Raw genomic sequence first — 17143 nt, forward strand, 5'->3', positions numbered from 1 at the left:
GAATTTTTGACCACAGAAGACTGACTTGTAAAGAATGTCTCACAAAGAGACATTTCCTGATTTGACTAATCTCTTGCATGCCTTGTATACGCAAAAGGATACACAAGATACTGCCAAACCACATTCGTGCTAGAGCTAATTTCACAAAATTTTAGCAAACGTTTGCATAAAAATGCAACTCCACACATATTAAGATATCATTCTTCTCTTTGAAATGATTCATTAGGGTAGTGCTTTCAATTGCACTCAGATCACAACCGAATGCTAGGCCTGGTGTTTAGCTTCAGTGGGCATTCCCTCCTTAAGTATGCAGTATATGGTACATGTTGGACCTGGACCTTTTTGCAGGTTTACCTCCTGACTTTTACCTCCTATTTTTTAGAACTGGTTTTGTTGGCTTTCGGACTCTTGGCAGTTTACCACAGCTAATCAGTGCTAAAGTGCACATGGCCTCTGTATAAATTGTGATTCTGATTGGCTGTTCATGATTGGCATATTTGATATACTGGTAAGTCCTTAGTAAAGTGCACAATGTGTGCCCAGGGCCTGTAAATCAAATGCTACTTGTGGGCCTGCAGCACTGAGTGTGCCACCTACATGAGTAGCCCTGTAAATTTTTAACAGGCTTGCATTGCCTGTGAGTGCAGTTGTAAACTGCCATGTAGACCTGGTAAGTGCAACCACTTGCCAGTCCCTACCCTGCCCCTATACTACATGTAAGGCACCCCTAAGGTAGGCCCAGGGTAACCCCATGGGCAGGATGCAGTGTATGTGAAAGATAGGACATGTACTAGTGTGTTTTACATGTCCTGATAGTGAAATACTGCCTATTTCGTTTTTCATTATTGCAAGGACTAGCTCTCCCATTGGCTATCATCGAAGCTGCCTTGCAACATTTTACAAATGTAATTTCAATTGGGAAGCGCAAGAAAATTGGAGATTAGGCTCTCGGAGCTCAGAATTTAAAAACACATATTTTAGTGAAGGGGACTTTTAAATTGTGTGTTTGAAAATGCCAGTTTTAGAAAGTGAGCATTTTCTTGTTTAAACATCTTGTGCCTCTGCTTGCCCGTGGAATCAACGTCTGGTTTAGACTGACAGGGACCCGTTTGTGCATTCACTTTAGACAGTCACACAAAGGGACTTGAGGTGTGCCATGCATATCCTGATAGCCCACCACCAGGCTGAAAAGCCTTCCTGAGCTTGAGTGGTAGGAGTAGTTGTCCCTGATACCTGAATAGGGCTGTGCCTGGCCTCTCACAATGCTGTCTCCACCCCCAAGAGTATGTCTGGAGCCAAGATCGGGCCGGACAAGAGCTTGTGCACTACAAAGATGGTCCTTTGAAGAATGCCTACTTCAAAGGTCAAAAGGGGTAGAAGTATTTGACCTAAAACCCCAAACTTGTAGAACACTTCTGGATCAAGAGGAACCTCTGTCAAGGAAAAGAACTGAAGAGATGGGAGGAGGAGTACTGCCCCTTTGCTGTGTGTTGCTTTGCTGGGTTGGCCTGCAGTTGCTGCTTCTGCTTTGGAGAGGAAAGGGACTGGACTTCGCTTTGTATCCTGCTTGTGATGTTTCTCCAAGGGCTTGCCTCCTGTTGGAATTCTCAGGGTAATCAAAAGCTTCACGTGCAGAATCCCTGAACTTCACTGCTGGGAGTTCTGACCTTCCTTGTGGTGCCAAATGTAATTATGGGCCCTTGGAGGTTGCTCCTTCTGCAAAGACCTGCTTGAAACCATCAGAATTGACCGATCGCCCTTCCAGCGCCTGTTTTTCCGACGCATCACCGTCGTTCAGGAGAAATTTAGACACACTGCCTCCATGAGGCTGAAGAAACCACTGCAGCCCAAGTTCAGCGCACCATGTCTCCGAAGTTCGAGACCCCCGCACTGACTCCGACGCAGGTACTTTGTGTAAAATCAATAGTTCCATAGAGTTCTATGGACAGAATTGCTTGATACCTTTTAAAAGTCATATTTTGAGTTGTGTATGTTGAATTTGTGTTGTTTTGGTCTTGTTTGGTTTAGATAAAAATCCTTTATTTTTCGAAACTGGTATGGTGTCCATTTGTAGTGTTTTCACTGGGTTATTATGTGTGTTATGTACAAATACTTTACACATTCCCTCTGTGAGAGGCCTGACTGCTCGTACCAAGCTACAAAGGGTGTGAGCAGGGGTTATCTTTGGTGTGTAATCTCCTTATTCTGATTAGAAGAAAGGGTCTCTACTTGTACAGGGTGCAAGCCACTGCCAACTAGAGACCTCTATTTCTAACAGTACCAGAGTATCAAGGCCTAAATATTGTCTCACAAAAATGTAGAGACCTAAATATAATTTGCCAAAATATTGCTCTTTGGAGTTAAAATCATACACCGGGTGGCGCTATATTTTTGTAAAGAATATTAAGGACACGATATATGTGTCACACACTGCATTTATTAATTTTCTGACACACAGCCTTATTTAGTTTAGCTCACAGATATAGTGCAGTCCAGCATGTGATATTTCTTAGTTCATGTCAGTTCCTAGACATACACAATTCCCCAGTAGCTTTCCCCATTACTACAAGAAAGTCTGCCTTAATTTGCCTTAAGGTGCACACTGTTTATACCACTGCATGTTTAACATTACCAATGCATGTTTAAGATTCCCCAGGCCTTTTATTCCACAAAGTCTAGATGATTGCCAACGCTGGCATGTTCGAACAAGGAGGTTGATTTAAACACTTCAAGATCAAATTGCATGGAAATTACCAACAAATATTTTGATAACCTATGTGGTTATTAGTGGAATGCATTGAGGTTCTCTTCTTCATGATAGATTAAAAATGGAAACTAATCCTGGTCATTTTAATTAAGCTCAAGACATCTCAATCAAAGGAAAATGCTAATTAATCAGACGGAGATATGATGAACTTTAAAGAAAAGTATTGCGTTTTGTGGAAAGAAGTTAAAACGATATTGTTGCCCATTTTTTACATAGCTGTATATCGCACAGTTCAGTTTTGGATACGGCCTCAATATTGTAGTCCTTTGCAGTCCTTCATAATCTGTTATAATGGAGCAAGCAAAGTATTATACATTGACGGAGCCTGAGGGATTGAACTTAAAATGGCGAATAAGTAAGAAATTGCACATATCCATGTCCCGAAACAACTCTTATTATGCATTGTAGGTTCTGGAAAGAAATCCATAAAAAGTTTAAAAACAGTGTACTTTTTTTCCCCTTCCTGTATTTATGTTAGCACTCTTTGTAATGTATTCTGGTTTACGGCCATCGCTACCACACACTCAGTTACACTTTTGTAGCATGCTAGGTCAGTTAAGTTAAAAAAAATTCACTTGTTCAAACTTATGTTATGTGCGTATATATATCAATGTTAGAAATGGGGGTTTCTACTTTGCAGTGGTAGGTAGCTTTGTCCAAATAGGGACCCTTCCTTCTAGTCAAAGTAAGGGGGATACACACTTTAGATGACCCCTGCTCGCCCTGTGGGTAGCTTAGCACGAGCAGACAGACTTATCCCAAAGGAAATGTGTAAAATATTCGTACTCAAAACACACAGTAATACAGTGATAACACCACAAATGGACACCACACCAGTTTAGGAAATATAAAGGGCCAGATGTATGACCATTTTGCATACGCAAAATCGCATGCAAAAATGGCCATTTCCAGTGTACAAAAAGCATTCGCAATTGCCCAAAATAATTTGAGAGTAAATACCGCATGCTTTTTGCGTTATCAAAATTGCGGGTCACAAATTGCAACACGCAAAATTGCATGTACAGAGTAGACACACAGCGCGAGAATGCGCAAAAAGGCATATTTGTGCATGCAATTTACCACTAAGCTGAGTACCGGTGGTAATCAGGATCAACCTATAAAAGCAGACCCAGAAAGCATCACAAACCTTTCCACAATGGCTGCCCTGTACATGTTAGCAAGGAGGAGGCAGATAATGGAGGCATTGCAGAGGAGGAGAAGACAGGAGAGAATATTCAGAGTCAGGCTGACATTGTTGGATAAGAGAGATGAGGAGATTTATGAGCAGTACAGGCTAAGTAGCAGGGTTATACTAGAGCTCATTGACACCTTGAAGCCACAACTTAAGAGCAGAACCATGGGCAGCAATGCAATTTCCACACATGTGCAGGTGTTGTGTTCCCTCCACCTCTTGGCCACTGGTAGTTACCAGGATGTCATTGCAGTGGCTGGTGGTGTGTCTCAGAGTGCGCTTTCGTGTTTTTTCCATAAATTCTGAGACACCATGCTATACCACATACATTAACACATATACATGCCCAGAGATAATGAGGAATTAGACCAAACAAAACTGGATTTCCACCTAATAGCAAGGTTCTCACAGGTCATATGGTGCATAGATGGGACACATGTGCCCATATGTCCACCATCCCACATTGAATACATTTTTCATAACAGAAAAAGCACACACTCCCTCAATATCCAAGTAGTGTGTGACGCTAAAAACATCGTCCCAGATATTGTAGCCAAATACCCTGGAAGCACCCTCGATGCATTTATTTTCAGGCACTGTGGTTTTATATCAAAGGTTAGAAAGAGGTGACTTTATTACCTGTCACCAGGTGAATGTTTATTCGCTTGTATGTCTGTAGGCATTTAACATCAACATCATATATCTCACAACAGGTGACAGTGCGCATGCCCTGCGCTCATGGATCATCACACTGTATCTGTCTCCCAACAACATACATGAAAGGCAGTACAGCACTGCACACAAGCGAACAAGGACCGTGATTGAGCGTACTTTTTGAATATTGAAATCGCGATTCAGATGCCTACATAAGAGTGGTGGAGCCCTGCAGTATGGACCAGAGACAGTCTGTAAAATTGTGTGCTGCACAACATGACCTGCAGGGGTGGAATTCCCATGGATGTGTCTGACACTGATTCTAAGGATGAGGACCCGGGACCACCTGCCATACATCAAATGGATGGTAGCACTGCAGCAGAGGGGAGAATGCACAGGGACCAGATTGCCAACAACTCTATCTGAAAGGTACGTACACACCGGTTAGACACTCAGCTGTACAAGAACAAATTGTGAATAGCAATGGGTGCTTTAATTTTCATGCATCCCTTATCAAATTAGGATAACATGTCCATCGGTAACTGTAGGCATAAGCCTTAAAAATAAATAATTTGGGGTTTCGTCACCACAAATAATGAAATGAAAGTCACTGGAAATCTTTTTTGTGATAACAAAAAGTTCATTTCCTGCCCCTGTGTGTAGCCGGGCCAGAGCTGCCACTACCCAACCCAATGTGTCGGCTGCTGCTTCAGTGCATCATTGGTGTCTCTATGGCTGAAATGCTGCTGTGGGCTTGACACTTCACTGTCAGTGACACCAATGCCAACATCCCCAATGATCTGATTGGTCTGCAGTGTTTCCACTGCTGCTGTAATTTTTTCAAGGCTACGTGCTACATCCCCACTGTAGTGGCCCATCTCCACTTGAAGACCAAGTGTGCGCTTACTATGTTTGTTTGAAGCATGCGTCAGCCTATTGATTGCCCTGCTCAAATGATCAAGTTTCTGCCCCCTGCTGCGCTCAATGCACCTGTGATTTGCTATTTCTGCAGACCACTCTTTTGCTACGTCTGCCACAGTGTTGGTGAGGGCATCCAGTTTAGATGCTATCCTGGCCAGATTCTCTGCCAGTTTGTTGGTGATCATGCGGAACCAAACAACAAAACTCCAAAATACATGTAATAAGAATATGACTTTTCAAAGATTTCAAGTAACTGGGTCCATAGAAATATATGGGCGTGTGATCCTACACAAAGTACCTGTAGATGCATCAAAATTCACAAGGCCAAACAGCCACAGAGATGGGAAGCGTCGAGCAACAAAGAGATGCATCAGTTCCTGAGACCATGGGGAGGTGATGCAACAGTTCTGCTGCACGCAGAAGAAGTAATGCATTGAATCCGGTCTGTAGGAGGCAGTAATGAATCGATTCGAAGACGGTTCTGGTCCGCAGGTGGTGCATCAGGAAAACTTGCCACACAGGTGCCATGCATGGAAATCTGGGATGCTTCAGCGATCGCTACAGCTGCGTCGAGCGGCACTGCGTCGGTTTCTTCAGCCGCAATCCCTCGATGCATCCGTTTTTGCAGCGGTGAAAGGCGCTGCGTCGGTTTGGCAGCAGTGAGGCAATGAGTGGAGATTCTTCTCGCACAGCAGTGCTGCATTGGAAAAACAGCCACAAGACGAGCGATGCATCGATTTCTTCATTTACTTTAGGTTTCTTCCAGCTCCCAACAGCAGGATCAACCTCCAGTGGCCCAGAACTGGAACAGGTACCTCCTGGCAGGAAAGAACTATCAGCGGCAGATTTCATTGGATCTAGAAGTGAAGTATTTGTGTCCCTGAGCCTTCAGAACAGGAGGCTACCAGACACAGGCCCTTGGAGATCTTCTTCAAGTAGGTTCAAAGCAAAGTTCCAGTCTTTGTCCTCTCCTTGACCGAAACAGGCAACTACAGGCCAACCCCACACAGAAAAGGGGCAGTCCTCCTCCTCACAGCTCTTCAGCTCTTGTCCTTGGTGAAGGTTTCTCTTGAGTCCAGAAGTGATCTAAAGTTCTATAGTCTGGGCCCCAATATTTGTTTTCCATTTCTCTTTGTTCTTTTGTGGCAGAGAGGCTCTGTGCTAGGTCAAAACCAGTTCTGTTCTCTCTGGTACAGCTTCCCGGCAGGAGGTGGAGACAGCATTGTGTAAGGCAGACCAGGCACATTCAGGTGAAAGGAAATCTCCTCCCCCTATTCTAAATGCAGCCCATGTCAATTCAGCCCAGCCCTGACTCATCCAGGAATGGCAGGACACAACTCAACCCCATCAGTGGCTGTCTACAGTGAATGCACATCCGCAGCCCCTGTCACTCCAAAACCAGACAGTCCATCCACAAACCAACAGAGGCACAAAGGATGGCTAAGCAAGAAAATATTGACTTTCTAAAAGTGGTATTTTCAAACACACAATATAAAAATCATCTTTACTAAAAGATGCATTTTTATATTTTGAGTTCAGGCATACTAATCTCCATCTTCCTACCTTGTCCCAATGGAAAGTTATACTTATAAGATGTTATAAATAAACTCTCATTCTATCCTATGACACAGGTAGCCTTTCCATAGTGAAAAACGAATGTCACTGTAGATGAGGACATGTCACACACACCAGGACATGTCCTACCTTTCACATAGACTTCACCCTGCCCACCGGTGCACCTTGGGCCTACCTTAGGCGTGATTCACATGTGATAAAAGGGAAGGTTAGGGTCTGGCAAGTGGGTGCACTTACAAGGTCTCAATGGCAGTAAAAACTGCATGCAGACACTGAGGTGGCAAGTCTGAGAATCTTTTGCAAGGCTGCTTGTGTGGGTGGCACAATCAGTGCTGAAAGCCCACTAGCAGCATTTGATTTACATGCCCTAGGCACACACAGTGCACTGTAGTAGGGACTTAGTAGTAAATCAAACAAGCCACTCATGGACACCCCAATCCATAATAACAATTTCCACATAGAGCATATACACTTTAGCACTGATCAGCAGTGGTAAAGTGCCCAGAGTTCTAAAACCAACAAGAACAGGGTAAAAAGCTGGAGGCCAAAAGCAAAACGTCTGGCGAAAAACCCACTGAAAAAGCCAGGTTTAACAATTAACTACTACAATATTTCCAGATCTCAATAGTGTATAAAAGGGGCCATTGTTCCTTTTTGTTCCATAATGGTACCATAATTATAGCCACCCAAATCTCTCCCCTTCGCCCATTTCCTTCTCAGCCAACACTTTTCGCAGTTATTTATGTATCTACTGCTTCATTTAATTTCCAAGTTTCTTTACAATTTTCACATTTATTGCAAATGCCACCTGACTGGCGAGTGCCAGTGAGGATAAGTGCAAACACAACGGACGCTCCTTTACCTTATTTCTACTTTAAATAAATATTTAATCAATTAAAGAGTTCAAAAATACTTTTATATTTTATTAGTATCAAATCAACTAGTGCCCGAATCAGCAGGATTGTTAGACCTTCCTGCTTCACAGACACTTAAATCGAATTAAGCACCCCATTTGTTTGGACAATATTTTCCACCCCTGTTACTTATGCTCGGTTTTTGGGTCTCGCCTAGGCAGCACTTGCACTGTTTCTTCAAGACATGCTGTATTCAGTTATGGACTTGAAGCTCCACCCATCTTTTCAATTGGCTCCTGTTCCTGTCCTTTCTAAACAGTTGTTTTTGATTCATGAATAGGCTTAGTAGTCCCTCCTTACGACCTCCTTGTCTGCATTTGTAAACTCCCATAAGGACTGGCTATTTTACTTGTTTTGTTACTCTGTATGTTTTATTGACAGTCTGTGAGCACTATTTTCTTTAATGATTTTCTCCTATTGCAGGCTGGACATTCTTTCCTGCAACAGCGCCCACTTTTCCACTATCTGCTGACTGTCTGCTCCTCATCGCCGTGCTGAAACCTAAAGTGCTGCACCCGCTTTTATATTTTTATTTTATTTTGGCAGCACGGCACACTTTAACTAAAGTGGCCGTGTGCCTTCCTTTCTACTTTTTGGCAGCCCGGCACGCTTTAACTATAGCAGTCGCGCACCTTCCTTATCCTTGGATCTTGCACCTTTTCATCCACATTATTTGTTTTATTTTGGCAGGACAGCATGCTTTATCAGTAGTGGCAACTTGCCTTCCTTTCTCTTTTTTGGGCAGCGCAGCATGCTAACTATATTGGTCGCGCACCTCTTTTCCTCAGAACTTGCACTTTTTAATCCACATTATTTTGTATGTTGGCAGTGCGGCGCTCTATAGTGGCTGTGTGGCTTCCTTTCTTTTTTGGCAGTGTGCAGCATTTAATTGAATGACTAGCTTGTCTCCTGAGTTGGGCAGTCACATTAAGGCTTACTTTGAGACTTGCTTTTCACAAGATTACACATAAATATGGAAGATCAGATTCAACTTAATATCAAGTTTTTTTCCCCTAGTTTATGGGAGCTTCTTTAGCTGGCTTCTTTACATTTCTATCTAATTAGTCTCCTTGACAACCATTGGCCATGTGTCCCTTACCTCCAGGCAGCTCCATGCCTGAGCATTGTATCTCTAGTAGCTTCGGAAATTAGGACGATCATGGCCAGGGAAGGGGCAGGGGGCTCGGAGGCGGTTAATGCATGAGCATTACTGTGACACTACCTTCTTAGTCTGTTGTGCTGACATAACTGATGAGATGTATGAAACAGAGCGACTGGAAACACTGTAACAACTGCTGCAACATTGCTACAAATGTTAAAGATTAAATATATGTAACACTATCGTGCTGACATGCGTGGCAGCAGAAGTCCGTAGATGCTTCATTCGTCCTGCTGGGATTAATTCCCCCCACATGGCTGACTCTAGCACGTAGTCACGTGTCCCTCTAAGACCCGCCCGACCAACTCCGTTGACTGGAATTCCACCCGCCTCCGCCGGATCCATTCTTTTTGGGCAGCAGACTCTTAGAGCCCTGAAACCAAGTTGGCAGCCTGCACCAAATTGATCTGGGCTGGGATCCAATTTTTCATATCTGAACACACGCCCCACAGCCATCACCTATACCTGATTTCTCCACCGTACAACTGTACAGTCGTGATTACCTTGTGCTACCAGCACTATTTAAGAAATTAGTAACCATCGTCCTGATGATGACCTTAATTTGAACAGGTCGAAACGCCGTCGACAACACAGCGTTATTTGAGGCTTCAACAGGGTCATCAAACCTACCTAAATCATAATACTGCATTGATTTAACCTAATTTGTACCATTGACACTTTAACTTTTTGCTTTTACTGTTTTTCGCCGTTGACGCTAGTTTTTATCACCTGTGTCACTGCGCCGTTCACTTACACTAGGACGTTCAGTGCACACTTGGTTGTTATGGTTACTCCGAATGTAATTGTATTGTAGTGCTGTTATAACTACCTACAAATAACAACCCTTCTAAATCTTCTCTTGGTCTCTCTCTCCTTTTTTTTCCTTTTTCTAGTGATTTATACACGTATTGTAACGGTCTTTATTAATTACAACCGGTTAAGACACTGTTGTTTTCGTTATACAGAAGTCTGGGGCACAAGACATTATTTAGAGCAAGCTTGAGAAGGGGCTAGGCCACGGAGCTAATTTATTCTGATCCCACACCCTCGTTCTCCCTCTAACCCTGCCCTCTGCTACTGCATCTTGCGATGCACTTTGCGTGGACTTTGTCCACTCCATTCCAAACAAAAACACATAGATAAAAGACATTGTCATTTACAAGGCCAATAGCTCTAATTCTTGCAAATGTGAGACCTGTTGCATTGCAAATGCTTGCTTATTATTAAGCTCCAGGTTTCAAATCAAGACTTTTCTTCCATTTGTATCTGAATAAAGATATGCATCTTATTGAGGATTGGAAAATTTTTGTGTTTGCTATAAGAGCTGGTCTGGTGTACTACCCTGTTTCGACATGACCCCAGTGGGGAACCTTTGTGTGAAATACGTTGAATATAAGAGGACCTGTATTAATATTATCAGTAGCCACTCAAAAATGTATTTTAATCTTATCACAGAGTTTGGGGTATTATTTGCCTGGTTTTATATGGCAATACATCAGTTGTTTTTGAAAAATAACTGTAGATGTGCTATACAACTGGCACACCTCCATTACATTTCCCTTAATGTTGTAGTGGTACATATGTGAAACAAGCATTGGCAAAATTGATAGGTCTCAGCACTAAATCCTATTGGCTTTGCCAGTGCTTTTTGGTTTGTGAACGATGGCTGCCAGAAGTGCACGTGCATCTCTACGGCCCATCTTTGAACGGGATTATGAAAAGACAGTGCATTCTAAAGGTGGCTGCCGCAGATGCATGCACACCCACAAAGGCCATGTTTGAATACATTTTAGTTTAGTTTTACAAATCCCTTTCGAAGATAACCTCCATGGGTATGTGTGCATCAGCAGACGGCATCTTTGTAAGCATTTCATTTTAATTGTATTAATCCCCATTAAAAGATCACAGCTGTAGATGTGCGTGCATATATTGTGGCCATCTCTGAATGAGATTAGGGTAATTTTTTTTTAAATCAGCAGTGAGAGATGCCTGCCACGCACATGTGCACATACGCACGTGCAGGCCACCTCCTTGAATTGGTGAAACACATTTTAAGATGGCTGCCCACCTAGAATATAGCGCATGCCCAGAAATTAGCATGGGAGCTTTGTGGGCGGGGAAAGGGCATGAGTGTCCTGAGTGACTAATGGGAAAGGGAAGGGGATGATAAATAAGAGAAGGATGGGGAAAAAGAGAGGGAGAAGGGGGGAGCAGGGAGAGAAGGGAGTAACACAATAGTCTCTTACATGTACTGTAATGCAAGGCCTGACTTCAGCAATGAAAGGAAAGCATAACCAATCAAGACACTGCTAGGTCAAAATGATCCTGGGCAGCGGGACAAACACAAGAACAGGAAGGAAAGCCAGTGAATCAGAGGCATGGAACTGAAATAGATACTAAAGCTATCTAATCATTATCAAAGGCCTGACCCAAAGCTCATTCTATGCGTATGCAATGTACTGGAAACAACAGGCTTGCCACCACAGCTTTCTATATTTGAGACCTAAAAATGTCCAGAAACATGATTACTAGACTGACTTGGTTACCCATCCTCACCATTGCCAAAATAAGAAAAATCATGGGTATAGTCTGTTTACCATGTCCACAGTAAACTTACTACCATCTGCTAAAATTAAGTACCAGATGGTAGTTTATTTACTATGGGTGTGGTAAAAAGACTAAGGATGACAACTCTACAAAAAGCAGTAAGTGAATAAGCATATTTCCCGAAAAAGAGATATCCTGCTTTCCAATAATGGGCTTCATGAGAAAAGATGCATAGCCTTTCTTGGGCTTTCCTCAACCTAGTCCTGTGTCAAAAAAGGGCTCAATATCCAGCAGGGACACATCCTCTCCCACTGGTTTTGACAAAACAATATGCCCTTGGGCGTCAGCATAAAACAGTTAGAAAGTACAATGAGTTCTAAATCGCTGCAAAATGGAGGTGACGTGTGCCTTTAGGTTTCATTCGCCAAGTAACAGAGATGTTCTATGTGTCCAAGTTCTGTTATTGATTCCAAAGCGAAGTGTTTCTTTAGCCTTCCTGACTTTTTGTCTGTTAATTGAAGAGTCACAAAATGATGCAAGTAAGAAGTTATTGGGGCAGCTTAGAAAGCTGCTGCACCTTCAGTTGAGATGAGATCAGAGCCTGCCACATGGCTGTAGTGCATCTCGTTATAGCCGTTTGATAATCCTTGAAGCTTATTCCCACTTCTGTGTGATTTTGGCTGTGCCGTTGTTACTACAAGGTCACACACACAATGTTATTGCTGGCAGAGGATTTTTAAGTAAAGTTGTTGCTTGAAGGAAGTGATTGCTTGACCGAAAGATTGTAATTGAGTGACTTTTCTTCACAAAGATGCTACCTATGGCCACAGTGATTTTCCGTTGCTGGACCAGTGAAGAATATTATTTTTTGAATGTATGTCTTCATCCCGCCGTCTTTTTCCCCACAGGGAATCACAACGCGGTCCTTGTAATTCCGCATACCATTACTCCGCAAGTCGGAACAACGACTTGCGGAGGGGGGGCGCTGGATGTTGGAATAGTATAATTTACTATTCCAACTCCAGTCTGTGTGGACTCTAGGGAAGGTGTTGGATTTTAAATCCAACACCTCCCCCCCTCCGCAAGTCGTTGTTCCGACTTGCGGAGTATGGTATGCGGAACGTTGTTTACCTTATTTTTTTCATACAGTGTGCATTATCATTGTTATGCATTAGGGAGCTGCTATAAATACCTTGTGCTGTTCTCATGCGACACAATGTATGCCCTGCTCGTATTCAAATCTGAGACTTGCAAATCGCACAAACATCTCTGCATGATATGCCTGATGCACTGAGCTACCATGTTAGCCTTTGAGACTCCTTCACAAAGTTGCTATTGACTAAGGAATTCTTAAAGCAACACCACGGCCCTCATTACAAGTGTCATATTATTTTTAGGAGGTAAAACCACCTTAAGAAATATCATTACAGCAGAATTTGGTTTTGCACAGCTGTGGTTTTACTTCCTCATTCCAAGTGTTGCTGATTGGAATAACAGAAATGTGATACTGCACATTTATCCCTTGGTGACCTACAAAAAGCATAACCCCTCCCAGACGTACCAGTGACCCCCGTCCACTCTTACTTGTGCAACATTACCTACCACTCGGGTAAGCAGAGTCGGAGTCTTAGCTGGTACATAACAGCCGTAGTTTATTTGAAAGCGTGAAACATAAATATCACATTTCTCTTGGTCATTCGTACACTCCATGATTTGAACTCTACATCACATCTATACAATTATCACATTTTGATGCAATGGTCCATAAACTCCTGACAGCACTTCGAGCACAGCCCCCTAAGTGACTGCCCTCCTTTGGTGTCTAGTGCATGTGGCCCACAGGCTTCCCTTGCTATTTATATCTGAGTGGGTGGCCGTCATCACAAGGACACTGTTTGCTACAGCTCGTCATCCTAGGCTAGGGTACTTTCTTGTCTGTCTACTTTGTGCTCTTTCTGCCTTCTTTGCCCTTTCCCCAACTTGCGCCTGCGACCCCTGAACTTCGGTCTGGGTGGGTGGGCCAACGTTGGGCAGTCAAGGCTTGCCTTTCATGATCTTCCCTCCTTCCTTATCCCCTTGCCTTGGCAGAGCCCTTTGATCTGATTGGGGGTTTCAAACCCCACAAGCCAATCACCTGCCCCTTTTTTCCATGGCACCAGGCACTTTTTCGCTGGCATTTCTCCTTGCACCGGAGGGGCCCGCCCTCTGGAGACGTTCTGCATGGGCCTCCCATGGATCAGGCACTGCCTTGCCGGCCCGCCCCATAATCCCTCCCAGACATGCGAGTGACCCCCTCCGCCCACAACCTTACTCATGCACCATTACCTCCCCCATTGGGTAATCAGAGTCGGAGTCTTAGATGGAGCATAATGGCCACAGTTTATTTGGAGACATGAAACATAAACATCACATTTCTCTTTGTCATTCATACGCTCCATGATTTCATCACATCTATAAAATTATCACATTTTGAAGCATTGGTCCATAAACTCCTTCCAGTACTTCCAGCACAGCCCCCTGAGTGACGCCCCTCCTTTGATGTGTAGCACTTGCCGCCTGCTCCCCCAGTGCCCCTGCCGAAAGGTATCCTAAAGACACTGTTTTTCGTGGCTCATCATCCTAGGCTAGAGTGCTTTTTTGTCTGCCTACTTTGTGCTGGTTCCGCCATGCTGCCTGTGGTTCCGTGACCTCTGTTAGCTCCCTCTTGCTCCCCCGCTTTATTATGAAAATCCCAACTGCTCCAGCACCCCTACCAGGTTAAGCAGGAACGTATCCATCCCCACACCCTTCAGATGAATGCCGTCCGACTCATAGTTCCCTGTTGTCTTAAAATTGATGAGGCTGTGCCTCATAAACCCTACCTTTCCCCTTGCAGACTTTTGCCATTGAAATATTCAGCTTTCTTCTATACCTTTCTAATGCTGCATGGTTCTGTGCTCCCCACCATGCGTGCCGTGATATGATCTCAGACCTTATGACATCCGCAGGACGGATCAGCCTTGCAACCGCTGTTAACCCAGATATCATGGCCCCTAATGAGTATTTCCTCCCCAGGGTTGCTAGGTGGTTCCTCCCAAGGTGCACCAGAACTGTGTCTGGCCTTTCTCCCTGCCCTAGTGTTTCTTGGACGGCGGGTAGCAGTTGAGCCCATGGCAGGCTTCACTGCCCCAGTCATGTCACAGATGGGTTTCTCACCATTTGCCCTTGTAGTCCTTACGAGCCTCGGCCCACCTGCGCGTCCTTGTGACGTACAAATGTCACAGGATCCACACACTGCGCCCGTTTCCATGGGACCCTGCTGTGGGACAAACAAAGTCAGACCTCGTTTTGGGTCATATGTATGTTAAAGACCCCTGACGCCCAGCGACCTAGCTGCTTGATGCGCTCCTTACTTAGCCCACTAACCGCTGCTGTGGTATGTGAAATTAATGCAACACGAGCTCCTTGGCTGGCACACCCGCATTGCTTCTTGCCATTCTCAATACTGCTGAAAATTAGAAGCAGCTCAAATACAACCCATCTTGGTGCCTGTATACCAGTCTCCCTCTGCATATTCTCCACCCCAAATAGTCTCGCATGAGGCAAACTGGGCAGCATGCCTTGTTCTCCACGCAATCCTGGAGCTCCTCCCTTTCCCTTCTTGATTTGTTTTGGACTGACGTAAGTATACTGTTATATGCCCATCGTCCATGTTGATGTCCTCTCCTGGCATGCACGCTGACTGTGTTACTATTGGAAGGGGCTACCAGCTCGCTCAACCTGTATGCCTCAAAGAATACCAAGGCGTATGCTGCTCTGAACAGGGTGCAGGGACAGAATATCGAGTTGGAAATGTCAACTTACGCAAATATCAAGTTGGAAATATTGTGACACAGAAATATCAACAGCAACAATATTGTGGTCAAGAATACCGAATTTAAGGTAAGAAATATCGTTTTTTAAAATATTGAAGTCATTAATATTGTTTGCAAAAATACAGTTGTTTAAAATATCGATTTTGAATTAGTGTTATGTATTTTGGTATGTATTTTAAATGTAGGTGATCTATTTTTTTGTATAAGTATTTCTTTTGTTTTTTTAATATACGTATTACATTTTTAGTAGTTATTAATTGTATTTTAATAAAATTTTGCATTTTTTAGTTCTGTAGCGGGTTGTGGGTTTATAGGGGAATAGGGTGGGAAGTAATTTAATTATATTAATTTAATTATCATTTTTTTATTTATTGGTATTAATTTAATTAGATTTTATAGTTTTACTTGTGGGAATTAATGTATTATTAATTGTTTATTAATTGGTTGTTGATTATTATTAATTGATAATTATGTTAATTGTGTCAATTGTTTAGGAGCGGGTTGTCGGTTTATTGGGGCATAGGGTGGGAAGTAATGTAATTATAATAAATGTATTCATATTTTGGATTTATTTATATTTATTTAATGTATATTTTATAGTGTTAATTGTGGAAATTATTTTGTTATTAATTATGTATTAATTGGTTGTTTATAATTAATTAACTAATTGGTAATTATGTTAATTGTGTAATTTTGTTATGAGTGGGTGGTGGGGTTTATAGGGGAAAAGGATGGGAAGTAATTTAATTATCATAAATTAATTATTATTTTTTATTTATTAATACTGTTTTTTTATTTAAGTTGTGTTGTGCTAATTGTGGGAAGAAATGTATTAATAATTAATTGTTTGTTGATTATAATTAATTAATTGGTAATTATGTTAATTGTGTAATTTGTTTGGGAGCGGGTGGTGGGGATTATAGGGGTAAAGGGTGGGAAGTAATTTATTTGTAATTAATTAATAATTATTTGTTAATTAATGCTAATTAATTAAATAAAATTTAAGGGGGTCAGTAGCATGGCGGGCGGATCGCCACTGCCTAACCGGCAGTGGCGATCCACCCGTCAAAACACCACGCCTGATAGCCTGTTACCCCCCGCCACTTTAGCATGGCGGGGGGTACTGCGGCGGACGGAAAGACCATCCGCCAGCTTTTCCGCCGGTAGGCAATCATCACGATTGGCTACGGGCGGAAAAGGCCCACAACATGGTGGCGGTGCCTTGCAGGCACCGCCATCCATAATATGATGTTGGCGGTTTCATGCCTTTCTATGGCAGAGACTCCGCCATGGGAAGGCATGTGGGAATCGCTTTGGGGGCCTGTTGTGGACCCCCGGGGGGGTAGGAGGATGGGCGCTGCACTTGGGGGGACCCATGGTACCCCCTTACATTGGCATCCACAAGGTGGCAGGCACAGCATGATGCCTGTCACATTGTGCATGCTAATGCACAACATGCATTTACAACATTGTGGCGGGTGCTGCTCACAGCACCGCCTGCCACAATGTTGTATATGCGGGATGCGACTACCACGGTGGCGGTCACATCCTAATTGGCGG

The sequence above is a fragment of the Triturus cristatus genome, chromosome 3_2, assembly GCF_964204655.1.
Source record: "Triturus cristatus chromosome 3_2, aTriCri1.1, whole genome shotgun sequence".
Lineage (NCBI taxonomy): Eukaryota > Metazoa > Chordata > Amphibia > Caudata > Salamandridae > Triturus > Triturus cristatus.